At 43.9% G+C, this 25,938-nt stretch overlaps 1 protein-coding gene across 2 annotated transcripts in view; it reads left to right on the forward strand.

Moving 5' to 3' along the window:
* SLC23A2 (solute carrier family 23 member 2) overlaps positions 1–25,938 on the forward strand; it is a 122,825-nt gene that overhangs the window by 24,336 nt on the left and 72,551 nt on the right. Inside the window, exon 1 of one of the 2 annotated variants that reach the window (XM_073653651.1) lies at positions 3,774–3,983. The exons of the other annotated variant lie outside the window; for it this stretch is intronic. The gene's annotated coding sequence lies outside the window, so the exon portion shown is untranslated. Of the gene's footprint in view, positions 1–3,773; positions 3,984–25,938 lie in introns of those variants that run through there. 2 annotated transcript variants of the gene reach the window in all.

A 25,938-nucleotide genomic window follows, 5' to 3' on the forward strand; every position in this document is an offset into this window, starting at 1 on the left:
CTCAAGAGTGGGAGCCAAAACCAGGTAAGGAACAATCAGAGAAAAGGTATAATAGAAACAAGTCACCAATTCTGCATTTATCACCCACTCCTGGTTTTGTCTCCCACTCCTGAGAAAAAATACTGACCGAATACTGATAGTGGGGCCGTGGCCTAAGTAACATTCCCTACTAGCTCTGACTTCTCCAACCATTTGTCCTCAGAGTAGTTGTAAGGTTTCTTGTGTAGTGTGACATGCCTGGCATGCCAGTGTAAGGAGGTTTATAGGCCATGGATGGCTTGTAAGCTTCATGTCACACACAAGAAGGATTTTTTTTTTTTTTTTCTGCAATTTATTTTTTAATGGGTAAATGGCGTTAGAAGCACCACTGAGAATATACCGCATTATGAAAAAAATTAACAAATTACAAAAATAACTAACAGCAAATGCTGTCTCCGATTCACCAGTTTTGCCAGAATTCTAGTGTAAAACTGTTTACAATGTCTCAAAATTTTTGTAACTCTCGGCACATTTACTCCCAGCTTCCTGCTCCTGAAGATTGACAGTTCGGAGCAGCGGCATAGCTGCGCTGCTGGTCTGAACTCGACGCTCTCCCATGCTGCTAGAAGTGATAGCTTTGTATGGCAGAAGTGCGGGGGGACTGAAGCTAGCCACATTCAGCCATCCTCCCAACTTCAGAGCGGTGAGCATAGACCCTGCAATCACCACGTGCTCTTTGCCTAGGTAGCCGACCACGCTTGAGTTTTCAGAATGGACGGTAATCTAGACAACGAGTAGTAAACTACAGAATTAAATATCCCTCCACTTTTGAGTATTGAGAGTATCGAAGTTGCTTGTTTTTAACTGTTTCAGAAGTTGAGGTTAGCATTTTTAAGGCTTAGCAATATGGCTGCTCTGTGTATGGAAATGAATAATCCACTCCACTCGAATGGCCCAAATACACATTAGACTAATGTTGGCTGAACCTGCCATTTATCCACGGGTTCGGCTGACTGTCTGTCTATTGTTGTAAGGTCAACTGATGGTTGAAGGAGATGTCGATCATGCATGTCCAGTTTCTGACTGCGAGTCGTCCTGTTCTCCCTGAGGTCAGTCGCTGGACAACACATTAGTCGGCAACTTTCTCATGAACAAGATAGGAGCAGTCAGCTGAGCGAGCACTCCTTTTAGCGCGGGCGAGTCGGCCGAGCGAGCGCTCCTTTTGGCCAGCTTAATTCAATCCATCCTGTTAGGTAAAACATAAGAACACAAACATTTTCCTGCTGCCATGTTGTGTAGGATGAGCAGCCAATCCCTGGGTTCAGCTGTGACGCCAAGGTTTTTTTTTTTTTTTAAAGCTTATTCATTAAAATAAATATTTAAAGGGGTCGTCCGGCAATAGTATAAACCGCCATGTCCCTCTTGGTATACCTTTGCATTGCAAGCAGTGCCGTACTTGGATGTAAGACGTATTACTTGGTGAAGTATACATGCTGCGCTGCGTTATCTCTTCTAGCTCACATGCTTTGGCAGTAATCCAGACCTAATTTACTCCGACGGCCTCAGGTGGCTGGTAACTAATGCACCATCTATTTTTAGGACTTTTCCTGCCTCCTGGATATGTATTACCACTGCTCTTAGGATTGTCCTGCAGGCACAATACTCAGTGAGATCAGTATCGGAATTGTAAGGCGAGGCCACAGAACGAGCCGGTGACACTGACGGCCATGTGATGTCAGAATGACATGGGCTGATGAAAAGCCTACTATTGTCTGTTACAGCAAACAATTGTATGTTTGCACTGAAATCTGCTACTTGTCAGTGTGATTGTGTTTTTTTTCACGCTAGGGAATTGTTGTGGAATTTGTTGCATGTTTAAATTTGCGAGGGGGATTTGGAGGACTTGGTCCCAGTAGTCTGATTTTCACTGGATCTGGCATTTAAAAGGGTTGTCTCAAGTTTGGAAGTTATCCTCTATATATGGGATAGGGGATAACTTTACGATTGCTGGGAGTCCGACCTCTGGAACACCCAAAAATCCTGAGAACCGAAGCTGTGCAGATCCCTGTGTGAGTGGAGCGGCGGTCGATCATGGGCATCTTCACTAATTGTGGAGCGCGTCACTCGGCTGACCTTGGCACTCCCATAAGAATGAATGGAGTGGACATGATCGGCCACCGCTCCAGTTCTCAGGATTTTTGGGTGTTCTAGCTAATCCCATCGATTGGAATATAATCCCTTATTGTATAGATGACTTCAAAATTTGAGAAGTGGTTATGTTCCTACAAACTTAAGAACACCCCTTTTAAATGCCGGATCTGGTAAAAATCTGTGTACTGCGACTAAGATCTATATCTGTCCTTGGCTGTGATTAGTTACTCCGGGCACCATGTCTGTCACAAAGCTTAAATTTATTGTGTTAAGTTGCATAGATGTTTGCTGCACCCTTTAAAAAGGATTGGTCGCCTATCCTGAATTCTATTTTAGTAAATTATTTTATGCCTAGTGAACAATTCAGGATCTTCTTTTATTAGAACACTGCGTTTTATTGTTTCTCTGTTGTTCCTCCAGGAAATGTAATAAATACATTAACAGTAGGGTGTTCTTGTGGTCGACTGGGGGAAAGGGTTTCCATACTGACACTGTCTAATCAAGGGAGAAAGGGTGTCCGTGTACCCTGTACACATAAGGGTGTCCAGAGGTGTCCGTGTACCCTGTACACATAAGGGTGTCCAGAGGTGTCCGTGTACCCTGTACACATAAGGGTGTCCAGAGGTGTCCGTGTACCCTGTACACATAAGGGTGTCCAGAGGTGTCCGTGTACCCTGTACACATAAGGGTGTCCAGAGGTGTCCGTGTACCCTGTACACATAAGGGTGTCCAGAGGTGTCCGTGTACCCTGTACACATAAGGGTGTCCAGAGGTGTCCGTGTACCCTGTACACATAAGGGTGTCCAGAGGTGTCCGTGTACCCTGTACACATAAGGGTGTCCAGAGGTGTCCGTGTACCCTGTACACATAAGGGTGTCCAGAGGTGTCCGTGTACCCTGTACACATAAGGGTGTCCGTGTACATACCGACACTGTCCAGTCAGTGCTGCTGATTTCAGACTACCTAGCGCCACATCCCTTTTGACAAAGAATGGCAACACCCAATTGCCAATTTATTTGTAAATTTCTAGGAGGAATAACAGAGGAACGCCACTGCACAAAGTCTGGTGAGAAGATGCTCCTGGATTGTTCTAGACAATACAATTCCCTACTAAAGCGGGCACGTTGGGGGCGATGACGGCTGCTCTCTGTACGTGTAAATAATACACTGTATATTTGGACGATGCTGCCTCTGCACTCTGCATTGTATTCTTCTGATTGCATAACGACAAGTTCTCCCTTTTCTTAATAGACTTAGTTTATGATCGTCCTCCTGTAAGATGTTTGCTGTCAGTGAAGAGGAAGCAGTTTTGTGCAGACAGATCAGGTGTGCAGCCCCAGCCCTGCGTGCAGGCCTCCATTTGCTCACAGTATTCTCTAGCCTGGATATAATTGCAGCAAAGTTTCACCCGTGAGAAGTTTCGGCTGCAGGAGGGTTGGTGTAAGAACATCGGCCTTTATTGATCTTGACAATGGTTCTTCATGCAATGGTTACATCTTACAGTGAGATCTGTTCTGGATAAAGGGCTGGTGGTCTCTTAGTGGTGGTCTTTTGTAGGGGTTTCACTGCGTTTACATCAGAATAAGTGATCAGGGTAGATGCCATTCTCTTGAGATCACCGCAGTTCTGAGCTTTGGCCACTTGGGGGCACTCTTAGATGAATGTAGTCAGACTGCAGTGAGGTTGGCTCTCCAGGACGCCTGGCCTCTTATGCAATGCAGCAGTCTTCCGGCATGTTAAATAAGCATGCTGTGCTATTGTATAATGACACAGACCTGCTGGAGAGGAGCTCAGACAGGGAGCGAGCGCCACCGAAGACACACGTCCTCGCCGCGCCGTGACCTGCCGTCAAGGTGAGAGCGCGTCCCCAGGCGGCGCTGCACACATGGCCTCTGCTTTCTTCTAGCCCATTACTACCGGCTCTGAATATTTTAGATTTATTTCTGTTTTCTTTTGCTATTTCCATGTGTCTTGTGCATGTTGCTGGCTGATGGTGTGTGGGGTGGGCAGAGCTGGCAGTGGTGTGTCTGGGCACTGCCTTTGTTCTCTGTAGTGGGTACGTCTCGGAGCCGGCATGTTCCCTGTATCGCTCGCCCAGTTTCTGCCCTACCTATATACCATGTATATTATGGTAGTATATGAGCCCACACATTGCCGTGATACTCGGGCTCCTGTACTCTCTCCATACGTCTCTACCTGACTGCTGCCCATTACTACATATGGGTAATAACCCGGAGGCGTCTCGTGGTCTCCGGCATATACCTATCTGTATACCTGTACTGATGTCAGGACTGTGCTGTGTGTATGACATGTAATGTCCCATATATGATTAATTCTGCCTATAGGGCAGGCAGTCCAGGGCACGTGCCCGGAGGTCAGCCCTTGTATTGTGGTCCGAGCGCCATTGACGTCCGCCTAATAGTCGGCCATGTATCCAGGCTTTTGCGCCAGTTAAAATAGATGAAAAATCTGCTTCCAACTTTTTGCGATTTAATGTCACCTTTCAAAAGAGGGTGCACTTAATTATGCAAACGAGATTTTAAGCCAGGTTTATGAAAAGCTCATTTTTTTTTATTATTATTTTACTTTTCTAAAAATGAGATTCAAGCTCCAGTGAGGGCGAGATGTCAAAAGTGCAGTAACCTTTCTAGACAGGAGTGTCGTATCGTAAGAGGAGCCTAATTTATCAGACTTCGTGCGACACTTTGATAATTTTGGCGCAAATAATGGCAACATGGACCCAGAGGAATGACTTTAAAAAGTCCCCTAATAATAATAACCTACTCATCTTAAAAAAACGCTTCTCACGGTTTTACGACCAGTCTTTCCTAGCGGTATACCAGCTTTCATTTATGATGTCTAATGTGATCTATCCTTATATGTCTGATCTATCCTTATATGTGTACACACATTTATTTGTGGTCTTTCATGCCACAGTCTGTATACGGATCGCAGTACCCAGACTAACCGCCGGTCTCCCCACTCGGGTTTACAGTCTCATATGTGTCTGAGGTTGTAAGTTCAGGTCTGGACAGTCCGGGCATTAAGGATCATATATGGCCCGTGAAATACGCCCATGTGGACCCCAATCCCTAGGATAGGTCATTAGTACCAGATTGGTGGGATCTGGCACCCCAACCGTACAGCTGTTATCCATGGCCGTTGGTTGGGTGTAAGAGGTGTACAGAAGAGCGGCACAGCGCCACATTTTGTTTCGTGGCTGCTGCCAAGTACTGCAGATAAGCGCCTAATATTTGAATACCCATCAACAGCCACAAAACATTGTATGGGGTCGTGCTGATCCGCTCCGCACACAGTAGTCACTAGTCTATCAAATGACTTGTCAGAAAGGTTGTCTGTTCTTGTGTCATTGAACATCACAGGATATGGAGCTATATACAGGTGCATCTCACAAAATTAGAATATCATCAAAAAGTTAATTTATTTCAGTTCTTCAATACAAAAAGTGAAACTCATATATTATATAGAGTCATTACAAGCAGAGTGATCTATTTCAAGTGTTTATTTCTGCTAATGTTGATGATTCTGGCTTACAGCCAATGAAAACACAAAAGTCATTATCTCAGTAAATTAGAATAATTAACAAAAAACATCTGCAAAGGCTTCCTAAGCGTTTAAAAAGGTCCCATAGTCTGTTTCAGTAGGCTCCACGATCAACCTGTGTGTGTATGTGTATATCTATCTATCTATCCAATCCAACCTATACAAGAAGGCTGAAGAGTATCATCTGATGAACGTTCCACCAACACATCCTCAGTAATTTTAGCCCGTGCTGGCTGTCGGTCACCCGTGCTGGCTGTCGGTCGCCCGTGCTGGCTGTATATGACCAGTTTGTACATCTATCGCCATTATGGGTTATGTTTTTGGCTGTGTTGGTGGAATGTTCACCAGACGATGGCTGAAAACTATCAGCCGTCTTCTCTAGGTTGGATTGTGATTAATATATATCTTTTATATCCATTAGTCACTGTAGATATTTAATGTATAATCTAGTTGGTGATGCAGCAGCAATTATGGGCTGTGGGATATGGTCACCTCAGTTCTTGACAAGTAGTAATAATGAAGTGCTGTGGATCAGGACACTTGGGCTCCGTTCCCATGATGAGTTTTTGATGTTGCAGTATTTCTGCATCTAATATATAAATTGGGTAGTTGCGTTTTTGCCTCTGGGGTCTTTGTCTCTTGTTGGTGTGTCATGTTACAAATAAAGCTGCTTTGTTTTTGATACTTCCAGGTATTTGTCTTTGACAAAACTTCCTGTGAAGATAAAATGTTTTTTTTTTTTTTAGTGCATTTCTGCTGTGGAAACAGACTAAAAACACACATCCTCCTTTTTATTTTTTTTTACCTGGGGATTTTCCACGCAGGGATTTTCTCATGCAGTTCTATGGGACAAAACTCAGTGCACTGGAAAGAGAAATTAACATGTTTCAAACTCGCCCCACAGTTTATGCTGCGTATAAAAAAATAAAAGCCCAGTGGGCATGAGATTTCTATAAATTGCTATAACTGTAAGGCTATGTTCCCACGTTGTGTTTTTTTTCAGTCAGAAATCTGCAGCAAAACTGATCTCTGGCAGGAAATTGGCTGTGTCAAATCTGCAGATTTTGATGCGTTTTTTCACTGTCCTTCTGTCTCTATTTATGCATGTACATAAAGTTCTGTGAAAAAAAAGAACCCCGTTCTATTTTACCATCAAAAACGCTGAAAAAATTTTGATGCATGTTTTTCACCACCCATTACTTCCTATGGGTGAAAAATGCTGTAAGGCTGTGTGCCAACGGTGCGTTTTTAAGCGCTGCAGAAACGCATGGTAGAAGGTCTGCCATGTTCCCCAATGATAATCCGCCTGTGCTGTGTACATGCTGCAGAAATTTCCGCTGCGGATTATCATTGCGGAAAAAAACGCAGCACTACCAATTATTTTGCGGAAGCGCTGCATTTTCGCCGCCATTGACTTTCATTAGACCGCATGGATTACGTATCACGATCTGTAGATGTGCATTCCATGTGATTCAATGTGCAGATGGTACCCGGGTGTGGAGGAGAGGAGACTCTCCTCTGGACCCGGGTACCATAGAACCTGTAAAAAAAAGAATAAAATAAAAAATATACATTATACTTACCTTCTGATGGCCCCCGGTGTGCTTGTCTTCGCTTGCCGGCAGATCACGGTGGACTGAAGGACCTGCGCTGACGTAATTTGGTCATGTGACGGCAGGTCCTTCAGTGTACCGCGAGCTGCTGACAGCCAGGACGGATTGAATAAAGACTCCGGGGGCCATCGTCCAAGAAATGCATGTGAAGAACGCTTCACATCAGCATGTCCCTGGCAGGAAAACGCAGGTACAATCCGCATGTACAATCCGCATGTACAATCCGCATGCGTTTTTTCTGCCAGGGAGATGAATAAACGCTCAGGAAAAATCCGGAGCATTTCCACATCGTGGGCACATAGCCTAAGAAGTGATATGCTCTGTTTTCCAAGTACACAATCAAGACTCAAAATACACAACAAAAAAAAACCAAGATGTGTGAACAGAGAATTCTGGGTTCTCACAGACTTTGCTGGTACTACAAAACACAGCTGAAAATTTGCATAAAAATCTGCAGCAAAACCCAACGTGTGGGAACATGGCCTTGGTCACTGGGTTTTTTACACATTGTCAAAAAGTCACCATAAACTCATCATAGGGGGGAAACTGCCATGAAATATTTTCGTGAATCGTTTTTCGTACTTATATTTTTTTTTTCTCTTTCCTGCATGAAAAAAGCATGGCCGATGAACTACATAAATTGTCACTTTTTTTTGTGCAAAGCCATTTTGATCTCTGGGGAAATCTGCTATAATAAAACAAACCTTACATGCTGTGTTTTTTTGTTTTGTTTGTTTTTTTTTGTATATTCTGTGCCATGTAGTGTTTATTTTTTCATTTTTTTTATGTATGAAATATTGAGCAGCTTCGAAGCGCAAGAATGGTCAAGTCGCGTCTTTTAACCACTTTGCAGCTTTCGAAGCCTGAAGTGAATAACATTGCAGTGCATATATTCATTATTATTATTTTTTTTTTTTTACGGTGTTAGGAGATTTCTCAGGCATGTTTCAGAGCGGATCCTCCTTAAAATACACTGTGTGCATACACCCTTACATTTAAAAGACCACCATGCTGATATATGCAGTTTGTGGGAGGAGGCGGTGGAGTTGATCTTGCTGCCAAATTTTTCTATGAAACATTTCCGAGGGTTAAGGCCCCCCCCTTCCCCCATACACATTAGATTAACGTTGGCCGAGCCCGCCGACATCGACTGGTTCACCCGACACCTGATAGTGAATGGGGATTTGATTTCAGAATAGCAATCCTCTGTATATATCACTTACATTTCGGCCACTACTCGGGCCTTCATCAGGAACTAAGGGTAAACAAAAAATAACAACAAACAACCAAGATGGCACATGCTAATTATTCCGTTTGTATATGCAAAAAGTGAAATACATAACATAAACTCCAGACAATATGTAGGATAAAGTGGTAAATGCTTTACAAGATATCTCGTTATATAACAGATTTAGATTCATGAAGACAAAATGGGGATTAGGGATCCTCCTATCCCCATTTTGTTTGTGTTCCTTCTTGTAGTGTACAATCCCCTCAAAACAAGGTGGAAGATGTCACTTGGCTTCCATTATGGCAGCGCTCTTCTACAATGCACCATGCGCCTTTCTCCTGCTCTTCTTGCTCTTTGCCTATATCTTGCAATCCGGTGAGTTTATGCCATGACCCTGTTCATTCCTTTAACACCATTCATCTTATGTTCTATTGTGAACCCTGGAGTGGATGATGTGACCATGACTTATTCTATGCAGCATTATTGATCTCCTTGCATTTTGTACTCGTTGATCCCTAGCTTTTGTGATCATCGTGCTTTACCCTTTCATTTCTATTCTGAAATAAAATCCCTATAATTTTACATCTATCTTGGAGAGCAAAGTTGTTCTTTTCTGTATTTGGAATGAAATCCTACTTTTGAGCATCCTTTTACTCTTAAAGGGAATCAGTCAGCAGGTTTTTGCTATATAATCTGAAGACCGCATGCTGCAGGGGATAAAGCACAGATTTCAGTGATGCCTCTCAAGCTCTGAGGTTTTGTTTGCTTGCAATGATTGTTTTAGCACCAGGAGCTTATCATAGCTGGGACACAGCAGTGCGTGCATGCTAGTCTGACTCCGCCCCCTCCTGTGATAAGCAACTCACTGTCTATGGACATTGTATATACAGAGCCTGGTGTGGGCGGGGTTAGCTTCTTCAGCTCTACTGTATTGTTAAATCTAAAAACTCTGTATCAGAATGGCTGCACCCAGTAATCTAAGTTATACATCGTTGGATTCAGCTTCTCTTTGCATACATCAGGCTGCTCTCAGATGAGGTAGCAAAAACCTGTTGACAGATTCCCTTTAAAGAGTGCCACACATCCTTTCTCTAATGTGTGTATGGGAGCTCCAGACTTATTGTCAGTGGAGTTAAAGGGAATCTGTCAGCAGGATTTCACCCCTAAAACTACTATGTACATGTTGCTGTTGCAAAGACCAGTCCATCCATACGTTTAGTTACAGTCCATTCCTCCATTACCAAGAAGTCCTTGGCTTAATCAATATACAAATGAGGCTTAAGTCCTTTTGGAGCTTGGAAGCTCCCTTTTTTTTTTTTTAATCCTCTAGGAACTGTAATAATTGACAACTGTGCAATAATTTCATTCTGCATCATGTTTTTAGTTTATTTATAAAGTTCCAGGAGGTATAACAGAGGGACAGCAGAAATAAGGTGCTCCCGAGCGTAATAACAGGGTCAGCAGAGAAGAGGCGCTCCTGAGCGTAATAACAGGGGCAGCAGAGAAAAGGCGCTCCCGAGTGTAATAACAGGGGCAGCAGAGAAGAGGCGCTCCCGAGAGTAATAACAGGGGCAGCAGAGAAGAGGCGCTCCCGAGTGTAATAACAGGGTCAGCAGAGAAGAGGCGCTCCCGAGAGTAATAACGGGCAGCAGAGAAGAGGCGCTCCCGAGCGTAATAACGGGCAGCAGAGAAGAGGCGCTCCCGAGTGTAATAACAGGGTCAGCAGAGAAGAGGCGCTCCCGAGAGTAATAACGGGCAGCAGAGAAGAGGCGCTCCCGAGCGTAATAACGGGCAGCAGAGAAGAGGCGCTCCCGAGAGTAATAACAGGGGCAGCGGAGAAGAGGCGCTCCTGAGAGTAATAACAGGGGCAGCGGAGAAGAGGCGCTCCCGAGAGTAATAACAGGGGCAGCAGAGAAGAGGCGCTCCCGAGAGTAATAACAGGGGCAGCGGAGAAGAGGCGCTCCCGAGAGTAATAACAGGGGCAGCAGAGAAGAGGCGCTCCCGAGAGTAATAACAGGGGCAGCAGAGAAAAGGCGCTCCCGAGCGTAATAACAGGGTCAGCGGAGAAGAGGCGCTCCCGAGCGTAATAACAGGGTCAGCAGAGAAGAGGCGCTCCCGAGCGTAATAACAGGGGCAGCGGAGAAGAGGCGCTCCCGAGAGTAATAACAGGGGCAGCAGAGAAGAGGCGCTCCCGAGAGTAATAACAGGGGCAGCAGAGAAGAGGCGCTCCCGAGAGTAATAACAGGGGCAGCGGAGAAGAGGCGCTCCCGAGAGTAATAACAGGGGCAGCGGAGAAGAGGCGCTCCCGAGAGTAATAACAGGGGCAGCAGAGAAAAGGCGCTCCCGAGCGTAATAACAGGGTCAGCGGAGAAGAGGCGCTCCCGAGCGTAATAACAGGGTCAGCAGAGAAGAGGCGCTCCCGAGCGTAATAACAGGGTCAGCAGAGAAGAGGCGCTCCCGAGAGTAATAACAGGGGCAGCGGAGAAGAGGCGCTCCCGAGAGTAATAACAGGGGCAGCGGAGAAGAGGCGCTCCCGAGAGTAATAACAGGGGCTGCAGAGAAGAGGCGCTCCCGAGAGTAATAACAGGGGCAGCAGAGAAGAGGCGCTCCCGAGAGTAATAACAGGGGCAGCAGAGAAGAGGCGCTCCCGAGAGTAATAACGGGCAGCAGAGAAGAGGCGCTCCCGAGAGTAATAACAGGGGCAGCAGAGAAGAGGCGCTCCTGAGTTGGTCTTTATTGGCTAATGCACAGTCTTTTACAGTATGTCGTCAGCATAGTCTAATAATAATAAGTGTTGCATTTTGCTGCCGATATACAAAGGATTGTACCCGTATAGATGTGTCCAGTTAGCAGAAATGAGGCTCTCTGACATTTTCAGTACGAAACAGACTCCTAAAAAAAACTGGAGATATGCAACATAAACTAGTTATCATGGGTTCAGATATTTTTATGGTTTTCCTGTCATTTCATACGTTCAACTTAAAATGACTTTTGGGCAACAATGACTTACATTCAGCTCCCAGCTCCTGGACATGTATGCACTGTAGGAAGGAGTGCAGTGCTTGTACAAGGGTCCTCTGTGCCGGGATTGTGTTGTGTGTCCAATCTGGCATTTATATGGGATCAGGTTGGAACAAATTGTAATGTCCCGAATGAATGGATCATTTCTCAATGTCCATTTTGGAACACCGTATTGGATATTTCACTTTGACCTGTCCATTGAGGTTTGATTAGTCGAGGTCCCGCCTGTTAGAGGAGAGATCTGCTTTATTAGTCTGCATCCGGTTTTCTCCTCTGCGTCTGTAAGGCAGAGCACGCTGACCCATAGAGTGTAAACTGTATGTATCTACAGTAAGTCTATGTCCACACATGGTGGGTTTTTCAGCGTTTTTTTTGCTGCAGATTTTTATACAAATTTTCAGCTGCGTTTTGCAGTACCAGCAAAGTCTGTGAGAAACCAGAATTCTATGTTCACATATCATGTTTTTTTTTTTTGTTGTTGTTGCGTATTTTGTGCCTTGGTTGTGTTTTTGGAAAATAGATCATGTCCCTTCTTTCAGCGTTTTGTCACCCAAAGGAGGTAATGGGTGGTGAAAAAAACACATCAAAAACGCACCAAACTTTGCATCAGCGTTTCTGATGGCAAAATAGAATGGGGCCCCCACAGATCCCAAAATTGGCTCCATTCATTTTTAATGGGCGTGATGGAGACAGCTGAATGCAGCGCCTGGCTCTCTCCGGCGGACTCCTTGAGAATGAATGGAGCCGAGGTGCACATGCTCCATCTCTGCTCAGCTCTGACCCATTCTTGGGATTGCTGGGGGGTCCTCACGCAGGCGTGCGCTCAAAACGCATTGCGCCTCACTGTAGATTCATGTTTTTAATATTTTGAAATTAATATTGGAATTTCAGGAGCTGGAATTTTTTTTTCATTTTTCCTGTTAACACACGTGTGGTCACTCGATTTCCCTCCTCCTGCATGTCTAGGACCGAGGAGGTGAGCTGGTTTCCCAACCTTTGTCACAGCACGTCCTATTCTCATCAGTATTTTGTGGATCAAGATAAATGGGCGGAAATTGGCCTATTTTTGATTGTAATACAATCGGAAATAGATTTATAAATGTTGCCATAGGCTGTGTGCACATGTGTATTTGCAGCAGATTTTTCTTCTCCAAAAAAAGTGTTCTGGCAGGAAAAACGCTGTAAAATGCACACGGTTTTTATATATTCTTTTGAATGGGTGAAAAATGCTTCATAACGCTGAAAGATGACTTATGCCGATATGAAAAATGCTTTCATAGTTCAAATTTGCAAGGAAAGAATAAGCATCAGATGCATGAGATTTCTGATGTCGTATTCACTTTGCTGATCCTGCTAAAAAAAATTTTTTCCTATCTGCAAAACTTATAAAAAAAATACAGCGGAGAACAAGATGGTTGTATGAAAAATTGCCCATATTTTTGATGCTCACACACCAACCGCACATCCATTTTTGACATCCATAGGACATCTTTTTTTTTAATGTTTCAACAACTAAAAACTTCAAGTGACCTTCATGAAGACTTTGGACCCTGGTTCCTCATGTGTGGGTTTTTTTTTTTTAATCTTGTGGTATTCGTTAATGTTTTTTGCACCAAATGTTTGAAAATTGTGCACAGGGTTCATGAATTTTGCTCAGAATCAAAAATGTGTATTTTTGTCTTTTTATTGCACCTTTTGAGGTAAATGTCGTGGGCTCCCATCTCTCCATGTGCCTCCGCACAGCCGGTTGTAAAGTCTCTCCTCACTTCCGGTTTCCTTGTCTCCTGGCAACACCCGACAGAGCGAGCGCTGCTCTGGTAAATGAATCACATACTGCTGATAGACTCGCACCTTTCCTTACACCTTTCCATTTCTGTGGCTCCATCAAATTCACAGCCGTGCAGAATTAGACTTGTTCCTGTATTTAGAGGCGCTGATACTAAAAATACTCCATGATCATAAGGCCACGTTCACACGTTCAGTATTTGAGTATTTTACCTCAGAATTTGTTAGCCAAAACCAGGAGTGGGTGATAAATACAGAAGTGGTGACGTGTTTCTATCATACTTCTGTTCCACTCCTGGTTTTGGCTTACAAATACTGAGGTAAAAAACTCACCAAATACTCAACGTGTGAACGTGGCCTAAGGGTTTAGGTAATTCATGTCAGGCTGTGTTCACACACGTGTTTTTTCCTTCAACCCCCCTGAGGCAGAAATGCCTCTATGGACATGTTGCTTCATTCTCCACATCAAAAGAAACATGTACGAGAAAAAAAAAAAGAAAAGCACCATGCGCCATCGTAGGCAGTTTTCCCATCGAAATCAATAGATGGATTCAGCTTATGGATTTCCTGACTATTAGATTAGACTCCAGCAGACGGCAGCCTCGCGATTTATTTATATGTACACCATATGTAACTGGCAGCGGCACCTCCTGCACCGCCATGTGCGCACCCCCATGTGCGCAGCGCCTTCTCCAGCTTCCACTGGCACGGACATGTTTAATCTGGCAGAATAGGACCAGGATGTTTTGGCTGCTGATTTAGGCTGTTACAGCCCTGCAGATCCATGAGATGGCGTTCGATTGAATAAAAGAATAGAAAGTGCACTGAGGAGACAGTCACATATGGTCAAGTGTATTGGATATTCTATATATAATAAAGAAATATGTTTCACAATCCCTTGCTTTCCATGGTGTCACTCCTCAATAGCGTTACATCCTGGATCATGAATGCAATGCAAGAAATGCAGTTAATACTGACACCATTTTCTGTTTTGCCACACATCCCCAAGGTCTAGAAAATATGTTGGGCTTTAAATACCCCTTTTTTCAATGGATCCCTTAAAAACAGATACCATATTGATAGTGTATGTGTTTTGTTTTTTTTTCTTTGTATATACATGCCCATTGATTTCTGCTGTCCATAAACGGACTTGACAAGACACAGGGATTGTGTGGCAACTCTGCCATTGACTTGCACTGGTTCTTGTGCTTTCCTTTATAGGGTAGGGGTTCACGGACATTCTCTCTCCTTCATGGTCCGGTTCTTCTGATCAATGCGGCAATTTTTCTCAGACGTGGAGGGAAAAAAAAAAAAACGTCTCCACCTTCTCCATTCTGTCAGTCCATGAAAACTGCACCACATTTAGATGTCATTTGACAGTGTTTTTCACGGACCCATAGACCTGCATTGTCGATTTCAAAATCCGACATGTCTTCTATTTTATATTAAACCGTTGTCTGAACAAGGGCCAATGCAGATTTTGGATTTGCGGACTGCTCTTCGGAGCAGAAATCACATACGAAAATACGATTTATTTTATATAGAACCAGTCCTGTAGCTAAAGTGAATCAATGCTCCTGTTGGTGATGACGGGGTTAAGTCGCGCTGTCACCGCACTTGTGAAATAGGAAATGGCCATTTTTAGGCCACTGATTCATCCTGATCATGAGTCACCAGATGTCTTCTCTTGTACAGCTGCACAAAGGCCAGGATATTGCCTCCTGCAGCGGGCAGGGATCCTCCTGGATGGAGGGGGCTGGTCCTATTCACGCCGTGCACCCTTCACACACAAGACTTCTGCTCCGCAAGGCACTTAATGAGATCTCGGTGCTAATCTGCGGATCAGACATTCTCTCACCGGCCGTCTGCACCTCCTACCTCTACCATCAGATTTGTATGTGCAACCCAGTGGTAGCTCATTGTGATGACTCGGGAACAACAAGTCCCAGCAAGCTCAGCTTGTAACCGGTGCTGACGTCAAGGCGGCTTTTAATATATTCATTCTTTTCCTCCACATCTGTTGTGGCCAGATGTTCTGTAAAGTCTACAGACACAGCTTTAGGTTGGTTTGTGGTGTGTTTGCAGCGTTTTTTGGGGTCAGCGGGTGTACTTATTTACACATGCCTTGCATTTTCTACCCTAAGCCCTCTCTCCACAAATTCACGTTCAGCAGGAAGAACAACCGTGCGAAATGTCATAACAGAAATAAAAAAACAAACCTCAAAAAATGAAGTAAATTTGAAAACTGTATTGCTCTGCACGTCAGCACTGATTGCACCGTGACTCTGACCTTCTGTGATAAGTCAGCGACAATTCCTGATTTTACATTTTACAGGACTACAAGCTATTGATTCCTTCCTCTGCGGGTCTGTTACCAGATTTCACAATCCAAACTGCATACAGAATCGATTTATTGGACCGGATAGAGCTGGTGTACTTATTTTGAAAAGCCATGTCAGAATGGCTGAATAATCCCGATATTAAAGTTGCATTTTAGGAGATCAGTTAAAAAATTAGAGGCCTCATGAGTCCAAGTGTATTCAGTCTCCATCCACCCAGCCTGACTGACAGCTGCAGCTTGTGCTGAGCATTCAGATATCACCGCAGCAGCGGGGAGGAGGGACACCGAGGAGCTGTCAATAGGGTGACATTAGTGGAGATGACCAGCCTCAAGCCTAAAAGTCTATTTACTATGCAGGTGTGCTCAAAAGTTTACATACCCCGGCAGAATTTTTCCTTTCTTGGCCTTGTTTCAGAGAATATGAATGATAACAAAAAAACTTATTCTCTACTCATGGTTATTGGTTGGGTGAAGCCATTTATTGTCAAACTACTGTGTTTTCTCTTTTTAAATTTTAATGACAACCAAAAACATCCAAATGACCCTGATCAAAAGTTCACATACCCTGGTGATTTTGGCCTGATAACATGCACAGAATTTGACACAAATGGCTTTGAATGGCTGCTAAAGGTAACATCCTCACCTGTGACCTGTTTGCTTGTAATCAGTGAGTGTACATAAAAGCTGAGTGAGTTTCTGGGATCCAGACAGACTCTTGCATCTTTCATCCAGCCACTGATGTTTCTGGATTGTGAGTCATGGGGAAAGCAAAAGAATTGTCAACGGATCTATGGGAAAAGGTAGTTGAACTCTATAACGCAGGAAAGGGATGCAAAAAAGATATCCAAGGAATTGATAATGCCAGTTCAAACTGTGATTAACAAATGAAAACTCAGGGGCTCTGTAAAAACCAAACCATGGTTAGGTAGACAAACAAAAATTTCGGCCGCAACTGCCAGGAAAATTGTTTGGGATGCAAAGAAAAACCCACAAATAACATCAGCTGAAGTTCAGGACTCTCTGAAGACTAGCGGTGTGGCTGTTTCAAGATGCACAATAAGGAGGCACTTGAAGAAAAATGGGCTGCATGGTCAAGTCGCCAGAAGAAAGCCATTACTGCTCAAATGCCGCAAAGTGTTCTTGCGTACAATATGTCAAACAGCACAGAGACAAGCCTCAAAACGTCAGGAACAAGGTAATTTAGAACTTTTTGGCCACAACCATAAACGTTACATTTGTAGAGAGGTCAACATGGCCTATGATAAAAGGAACACCATTCCTGCAGTAAAGCACGGAGGTGGATCGCTGATGTTTTGGGGGAAGTGTGAGCTACAAAGGCGCAGGAAACCTGGTAAAAGTTGAAGGAAAGATGAATGCAGCACATTATCAGCAAATACTGGGGGCAAATTTGCACTCATCAGCCCGGAAGCTGCGCATGGGACGTACTTGGACGTTACAACATGACAACGATCCAAAGCACAAGGCCAAGTCGACCTGTCATTGGCTACAGCAGAACAAAGTGAAGGTTCTGGAGTGACCATCTCGGTCTCCTGACCTCAATATCTTTGAGCCACTCTGGGGAGATCTCAAGCGCACAGTTCATGCTAGACAGCCCAGGAATTTACAGGAACTGGAGGCTTTTTGCTAAGAAGAATGGGCAGCTTTACCATCTGAGAAAATAAAGAACCTCATCCACAACTACCACAAAAGACTTCAAGCTGTCATTGATGTTAGAGGGGGCAATACACGGTATTAAGGATTGGGGTATGTGAACTTTTGATCAGGGTCATTTGGATGTTTTTGTTTATCATTAAGATTTAAAAAGAGAAAACCCAGTAGTTTGACAATAAATGGCTTCACCCAACCAATAACCATGAGTGGAGAAAAAGTTTTTTTTATCATTCATATTCTCTGAAACAAGGCCAAGAAAGGAAAAATTCTGCCGGGGTATGTAAACTTTTGAGCACAACTGTATATATGCTTTATATTTTAATACAATTTGGTGAAAGATCCCCTTTAGTCACCATACAATTGACTATGGACTGGCCTTGAGATCTTGGCAGGGAGGAGGGACACTGAGGAGCTGTCAATCAGACTAGGTGAAAGGAGCTTGAGGTATATTTTTACTAAGGATTATATAGCAATTCTGTCATGATATTCAAACTTCAATCACCTGGCCTGCGAGATCTGTGTAGTAATCTACAACATTTGTATTGTGAAATCTGGGAATTTATACGCTTTAATGGCACCGCCTCGATTAGGAAACTGTGCAAGAGCGTCAAATCTGGATTAAATCTCTCGATCTGAAAGGTTTAAACTTTTTTAGCATTCTTGTCTCAGGACTTTTTTGTGACTTAAAGGGGTATTCCCATCTCCAAGATTATCACAATATGTGGTAGGTGTAATAATAATATTATTAGCCAATACCTCCAATGTAGTATAGTTCTTCTGATTTGCTATGTCTTTCCTCATTTGCAGGCATTGCAGGACCTTAGGTGTCCTTGGTTCTGACCACTGTTCTAGTGACAGTTAGCTAGTTGTTAGTGGTCATAACCATGGACACCTAAGGTCCTGCAATGCCCTGCACATGGGGTAAGCGACATAGCGAATCAGAAGAACTATACTATATTTCTAATTAGCGGTATTTCCAAATGTTTTTATTATTATTACACCTACTAGATATTGGGATAGGATCTTGTAGACGGTAATACCCCTTTAATTTGTGGCTTTTGCACAGTGCTATAGGGGGAATGCCATCTGAATCTACATGATAAACTTGAGTTGCATCCCTGATTCTGCTCCGTCCTGCTGATGTGCATGCTTAAAATGGCAATTTATCACCCATAAACAGGATAGATAAAGGTGTTTTCTGGTTTAAGACAATCCCTGTCCACTGGGTTTGTTTAAAAAATTTTTTAAAAAAAACACAAAAACACATTAGGCTGCGTTCACATGTTCAGTTTTTTACCTCCGTATTTGTAAGCCACAATGCGAAGTGGGGGAAAAATAGAGAAGTGGTGACGAGTTTCTATTATACGTTAACTTTGATTGTTCTACTCCTGGTTTTGGCTTACAAATACTGATCAAATGCTTCACGTGTGAATGTGACCTTACTCTCCTTTCCCAGGTCCAGCAGCCGAGTCTTCACCGCTGCTCCCAGTGTCTGTTATTGTCTGCAGCACTCATATCGCACTGCTGCCAATCATTGAGCTCACCAGCTCTGCCTGAGTGGACAGCAAGAGACCCTAAGCTCACTGATTGGTTGCAGCATTGTTGGTGGAGGCGTGACTGCTGGACCTGGGAAGAGTGAGTAAAGCACTTTTTTTTTTTTCTTTTTTTTTTTTCTTAAGTTTTGTTTTAAAAATTTAAAAAAATAAAAATCTACAGGCAGGGGAAAATGGTTTTCCGAAACTGCAAAAAGCATTTAATTGTTTCTGCTGGCCCCAGCAGTTAATCTCTGGTATGGGACCCTACTGTCCCCCCTTCTTGCATGGTGCTTTGCTATGCGAAGTCTATGGGATTGATTCAGACTGTCAAATACAGCTAGGAAGAGTGGGGGGCCGGGGGCAGCCATTCTAGCGATCATCCAGGCAGGATATGTAATTAATATCTGATATGAGACAACCCTGTTAAAGAAAAGGTTCACCTTTTTTTTAAAATATATGACCTGTCTCATTGACTTCAGAAAAAGGCTCCGATTCCTTTAAGTGTCAGTTGTCACTGTAGTTTGGCATTGTATTTGCAGAATAATACCCTGAGGATGTGTTGTGTGCCATATCTACAGGAGTGTGCTGATGTACTGATATAAATATGCCCTCGTCAGTCTTTCTGCTGCTTTTACTTCTGTGTTTTTGCGGTGTCATTCTTACGTCATTTTGGGTGAAAAGTCTATGGGATAAGTGTGAGCCCTACACAGAGTACCACCTTGTTCATTGTATGCACTTGACCCCTGTGTAGACTGAAAACACTGGTGGTTCTGCAGTGGAGACTTTACAAGGCGAGGAGTGGGTCTGTCCTGTAACTCCTGCAGCCCTGGAGACTCGCATCACTCCTCGTTCTCATCAGTGTATATGTTTATGGGCCCATTTACACTGCCCGATCCCAGCCGTCCAACAGTCGCAGATCAGCTACATACCAGTCGGCGGTCATTTAATAGCCAGTTTAGAGGAGGACCACACTTCTATGTGTGCAGTACAATTGTTACTGTTCTGTGCAGATTATCAGACTGTCTAAATGGGTCATAAATATCTCTTTTGGTTCTGTAATCAAGCAACATTTAGAACCGGGGCAGTGGTGCTGGTCTACATGTTTTGGATGTGTTTTAAAATTTACTGCCAGAGCTAAAGACCATGCTGATAGGTGACATCATGCTTGGTCCCACCACTGGGACTTCCGCTGGTCCTGAGTACCCCGTCTTAATAGAGTGATATTCTCACATGCACAACAACGCTTCATGTGACAGCAGTGTGCTCTGCTGTCCCGGTCAGTCCCATATTCAATTAATGGATTGATGGTCACACGTGCACTATTGCTTCAGACAAGACACCCCAAAGCATTGTTCTCATAATCGGTGGCGGTCCGACTGGCGGGACCCCCAGCAATCAGAAAGCGATCACCCATCTTGGGACATATGTAAACTGCTCTAGTCTCCACTTCCCCTGCGGTGCCTATCCAGTGTGTGCAACCAGCGTCCTACGTTTTCCCACAATAATTAGGGGTATTGGGGATGTGTGTGTGTGTATGTATGGATATAGATATATAGGTGTGTGTATGTATGTATGGATATACAGTACAGACCAAAAGTTTGGACTACCTCTTGAAACTCATCAAGAGAATGCCAAGAGTATGCAAAGCAGTCATCAAAGCAAAAGGTGGCTACTCTGAAGAACCTAGAATATAAGACATATTTTCAGTTGTTTCACACTTTTTTGTTAAGTATATAATTCCACATGTGTTAATTCATAGTTTTGATGCCTTCAGTGTGAATGTACAATTTTCATAGTCATGAAAATACAGAAAAATCTTTAAATGAGAAGGTGTGTCCAAACTTTTGGTCTGTACTGTATATATATAGATTTATATGTGTGTGTGTATGTGTGTGTATGTATGTAATAAATATATATATATATATATATATATTTTATATACATTTGTATGTAATATACAGTAATAATTTTTTAACTCGCTGGAGTTTTTGTGAACCAATCCCACAAGTTTATCTTGCAAAAAGTATATGTGATCTCTATATATTTTCCATTACTTATGTTTTTGGCCATAAAAAAAAAAACCCTCTTGTGTATGAAACCAGTTAATGAGCTGTTCCTAGAACGCCCCCGCGATCTCTTCGATGAAGCCTTCCAGTCTATTGACTTTAGTGCGTTTTTAGAGTGAGTGGAAACTATAGAACCCAGAATAAACCCTCTCCAAGATTGAGAAAACATGGAAAATGATGCTTCTGGTTCAGTCACTGTGTTTATTTAGTTTCCTTACCTTTAGTTCCCACTAGTCCTTGGCTGTAGATTGAAGATCTAGCACTGCTGATACTGGGGCGAGTACAGTCTGACTTTATCTAGAGATCGTGGGGCTGGATGTTTTTCTTTAGTTTGTGTATTACATTCAGATTAGACAGTGACTATACTTCTATGGGATCATGTCCACCATCTTTACCTTCCTTAGAGGGGCAGTCTGGACAGATTATAATAATCCCTAAATCCCTCCTGCTTCCCCAGTCAGATTAGCCTTCCTGTGATGTTAATTACTTTCTATTGAAACATTGATGTAATCTTCATCAATGTTGTCATCCTGACCTAACCGGTTGTTGGCAATGCGCTATTTTATAACCGATTCCTATTTGTTAAAACACATGTGCATGAAGAGTGAAGAGTTTCTTGTTCTGCTGGCTTGTGGAGCTGCAAGTTCAGTGCTCAGTGGGCGTTCCCTGTTTAGGTCTCTCAATGCTTCTGTCAGTATGCCTGTTTGGATGTGTAAGCTTTAATGCAGTGATCGCCAACCTTTCTTGGGCCACGTGCACACTTTGAGTATTTGTTCCACTCCTGGTTTTGACTTAAAAATACTGAGGTAAAATACTGACCAAATACTCAACATGTGAATGTGGCCTTACTTTCAGAGCCACTTACTTCTCCGAGAACTTGTTTAGAGCCACATCCAACACCACCGACCCCCACAGTAGTGACACTCGCATAATGATGGCCAAATATTCCCTACGAAAAGCACAGAGAGACCCTGTGCCCCTCCCATATAGGCAGTATACCTGCATGCATCCAGGGATTCTCACTTTATCCCTATTCAGTATTCTCACATCAAACACGCCACATTATTCCATCCAGCTTCGATCATCCCTTCTCCAGTCAGACATATTTCTGCGCCCCGCCAGTATATGGACATCTCGATCTGCTCTTCTGTGCAGGGCTGCTCACAGGTCACCATCTAGAGACCTTTTCATAGCAGTTTGTTACACCTGGTGCTCCTGCGCCAAACTGGCACACGACCATGCACCACACATCATGTCTCCATGAGTTGTGGACCCCTGTTATATATTTGTGGGGGAAGAAATGCAAAAGTGAGTCTAGCAGCCATCACCTCTGTATTCTGGAACATGAGGGTCTAAACTTTACTGGTCCAATTAATCAAAGCTTTTAACAAAAAAAGTGGTGTAAAAGCTTTAAAAAGTCGCAACATTTCGGATCAAAAATTTGAGACTTTTGCCATTGTCAGGCAAGTTTCTCCCAGTTCTGCCAAAATGGGCAGAGCTGGGGTTGGATGAGGGTATGACGGGGCGTGATGCCACAGCTTGTCTAATTCATGGTGAGCTGTGGTGCTCTCTACACCAAAAATCTCACTCCAGTATCTGACTGGAATAAGATTTCTGGCATACAGCACGGAGACACTGCCACTCTTCAGACGCTGCTGCCCTCATTAAGACCAGGGATAAAATCAGGACCTACAGCGGGTGATATAAGTGTTTCTGGCCCATTAGGTGAACCAGCTGATATTATTTTTCACTAAGTGGCAGGATTGCTTTCTAATCACCGTACTGATAGATTTCAGCAGATGTCATCATTTTCCATGGCTTTTTGCACCTCTTTCTTCGTGTGGTCAGTACTTATTCCCTGTGTCATTTCTCATTATTACACATAGTTTATGGACATCTATGGTGATTTCTTTGCCTGTGAGGATTAGATGGGCTGTTACTGACATCTGGTGAGAATTTCATGTCAATAGCACCTTCAGAAATATATTTACTTAGAAAATTGGTGACGTGTTCCATACGCATTTCACCTACTGTGTGTGTGTGTGTGTGTGTGTGTGTGTGTGTGTGTGTATATATATATATATATATATATTACAATATTTTTAGTGTGGAGATGATGGAGAATGGCAGCTCCGGTTAGATAAGATCCTGCACGTAAGCCACTTGACTCTGTCCTGTAATTTTTCTGTTATGAATACTTTGTCAAGATCCGGCATCATATGACATGTCTAAAATTAAAAAAATGAAGCAAAGTCAGATTGAAATGTATAATGTCTCCCTTATGTTTTGCTTGGAATAACATTGGGTTATCCGGGCTGGCTGCCCATTATCGGTCAGATGCCTCAATTATTCTAATTTTCTGGATAACTTTTTGTATAACTTGTTTGTATATCTTTGTGTGTCCTGAATCTGTGGTTTTGTTTTTTTTCTCTTCTGCATCTAATATATACAAAAGGCTGAATCCCCTCCTATTTTAGCCTGTAAAATCCATCAGTACCCTTTTTATGAGATTTGGAGACATATTACTGAGTGCCTCATCAGCATTATGGTTTCCTTCAAAGGGCCACTTGAAATTCAAAACGCTTATGCAGACGTCTGTACAACACAGTACGAGCACAAACTGCAATGCATGGACTGGCCAGGGGGTAGAAGACGGCTGTCCCAGGGTAGTAGGGCTGGAAGACTAGCTGTCCCTGGGGTAGCAGGGCTGGAAGACTAGCTGTCCCTGGGGTAGTAGGGCTGGAAGACTAGCTGTCCCTGGGGTAGTAGGGCTGGAAGACTAGCTGTCCCTGGGGTAGTAGGGCTGGAAGACTAGCTGTCCCTGGGGTAGTAGGGCTGGAAGACTAGCTGTCCTTGGGGTAGTAGGGCTGGAAGACTAGCTGTCCCTGGGGTAGTAGGGCTGGAAGACTAGCTGTCCCTGGGGTAGTAGGGCTGGAAGACTAGCTGTCCCTGGGGTAGTAGGGCTGGAAGACTAGCTGTCCTTGGGGTAGTAGGGCTGGAAGACTAGCTGTCCCTGGGGTAGTAGGGCTGGAAGACTAGCTGTCCCTGGGGTAGTAGGGCTGGAAGACTAGCTGTCCCTGGGGTAGTAGGGCTGGAAGACTAGCTGTCCCTGGGGTAGTAGGGCTGGAAGACTAGCTGTCCCTGGTGTAGTAGGGCTGGAAGACTAGCTGTCCCTGGTGTAGTAGGGCTGGAAGACTAGCTGTCCCTGGGGTAGTAGGGCTGGAAGACTAGCTGTCCCTGGGGTAGTAGGGCTGGAAGACTAGCTGTCCCTGGTGTAGTAGGGCTGGAAGACTAGCTGTCCCTGGTGTAGTAGGGCTGGAAGACTAGCTGTCCCTGGTGTAGTAGGGCTGGAAGACTAGCTGTCCCTGGTGTAGTAGGGCTGGAAGACTAGCTGTCCCTGGTGTAGTAGGGCTGGAAGACTAGCTGTCCCTGGGCCCGCAGGCTGTGTCTGCTCTGATTCAAATATGGAACCACACAAAAGTACTGGCTGACCGCCTTCATGGTTTGGATGGTCCGGCTGCAATCATGGCGTGCACTGCTCACTCACAAAGATGGCACCTGCTCCTTGTGTGACGTCACCCCCTCTACTAAGCACTGGCTGCATCCGCTCAGATTCCAAGATTGTACTGGCAGTGTTGCCGTAGAAGGGGTGGCGCTAGCACAGGGGGTGGGTGCTATCTTGGATTTTGAGCTCCGGCACACATTTCAACACTGCTCCTACCAACTCTCCTCTTTCCCTGTCCAAAGAACCAGTTGGAGTAGTCATGAAGTGTCCTCACCTCTTAGGCCACATTGAATGATATGGCGGGCTGGATTCGGCCCACAGGCCTCGAGTTTGACGCCTCTGAATTGTAGACTAAATCTTGCGCAACTTGGGCAGCTAAACCCTGAATACCTAATGTTGGTAATACTGATTTGGTACATTTTATGAGATCCACTATTTTCCTACAATTTATTTTTATAGGCATTGGCTACTTTTGCTGCATGGTTTTTGTCAGTGACTGGACTCTAATAAGTGGGGTCTTCTACTGTCTTCATAACACTACACAGTTATAACAGATCGAGCTCATGTAAGAAAACCTTTTGAGTTGGGCTACATTCACACATTCGTCTGACACTTCCAGGTGCTTTTTTTTCTTTTTCCTTCTGACAACACTCTGACCCATAGAGTAGAACAGATGTATTCACACTTCCTTTGAAATCATGGATCCAATTGTGAGATTCGTGTGACTGAGCATTTCCTAGTCTCATCTACTTTGCAGACTTCAATTCATTCCCTATGGGGCTGCCGAGCCTTGTGCTTAACTCCTCCAGCAGCTCCATAGGGAATGAATGGAGCGGCGGTCGGGTGTCCCGTCTACTACTCCATTCTTTATTAGTGCCCCTTTGGGGATAAAAGTTCCCCATGCTCCTGATAGATGTGTCCCTGCTTTCGGACCACCACTGATCAATAAGTTCTCACTTATCTGGTGGATAGGTGATGACTTCATGTCACCAGGCAACCCCTTTAACCTTATGGGGTGGATCATATATATTTGCTTCTACCTGCTTTAGCTAAGCTTCTGCTGTCTTTAGTTTCGCAGCGTGTTGGCATTTCTTTAGGTTGCCCGTTTTGACTACTTATCTCCAGGCTGGTTCTTGACTGATCTTTGCTGTATCTCCATGATCTTCAAGAACTAATGCCATAGAAAGTCCAGATACTAACCCACCCCAGTTCCAAAATAATGTCTGAAGACCTGTTTCTGTGGTTACAGGGTTAATAACTGGAATCTTCAAGCTCTTCGAATACATTGAGTATCACAATGAGACCTCATACTTGGCCGATCCACGACATGTAGGAACACTTGAGTTCTGACATGGGAATAAAGTGGGATTAATGTCTTTCTTTTGTGTGATTAGGTGAAGGTATGAGGCTCAGGTAACGCCCTGCGTCTTCTACATCCCCGATCACCTTATAGAAGATCCTGCCTCATTCTTCTAG

Source organism: Phyllobates terribilis, unplaced genomic scaffold (genome assembly GCF_046119375.1).
Source record: "Phyllobates terribilis strain yellow unplaced genomic scaffold, ASM4611937v1 Scaffold_11__3_contigs__length_659146591, whole genome shotgun sequence".
NCBI classification, from domain to species: Eukaryota; Metazoa; Chordata; class Amphibia; order Anura; family Dendrobatidae; genus Phyllobates; species Phyllobates terribilis.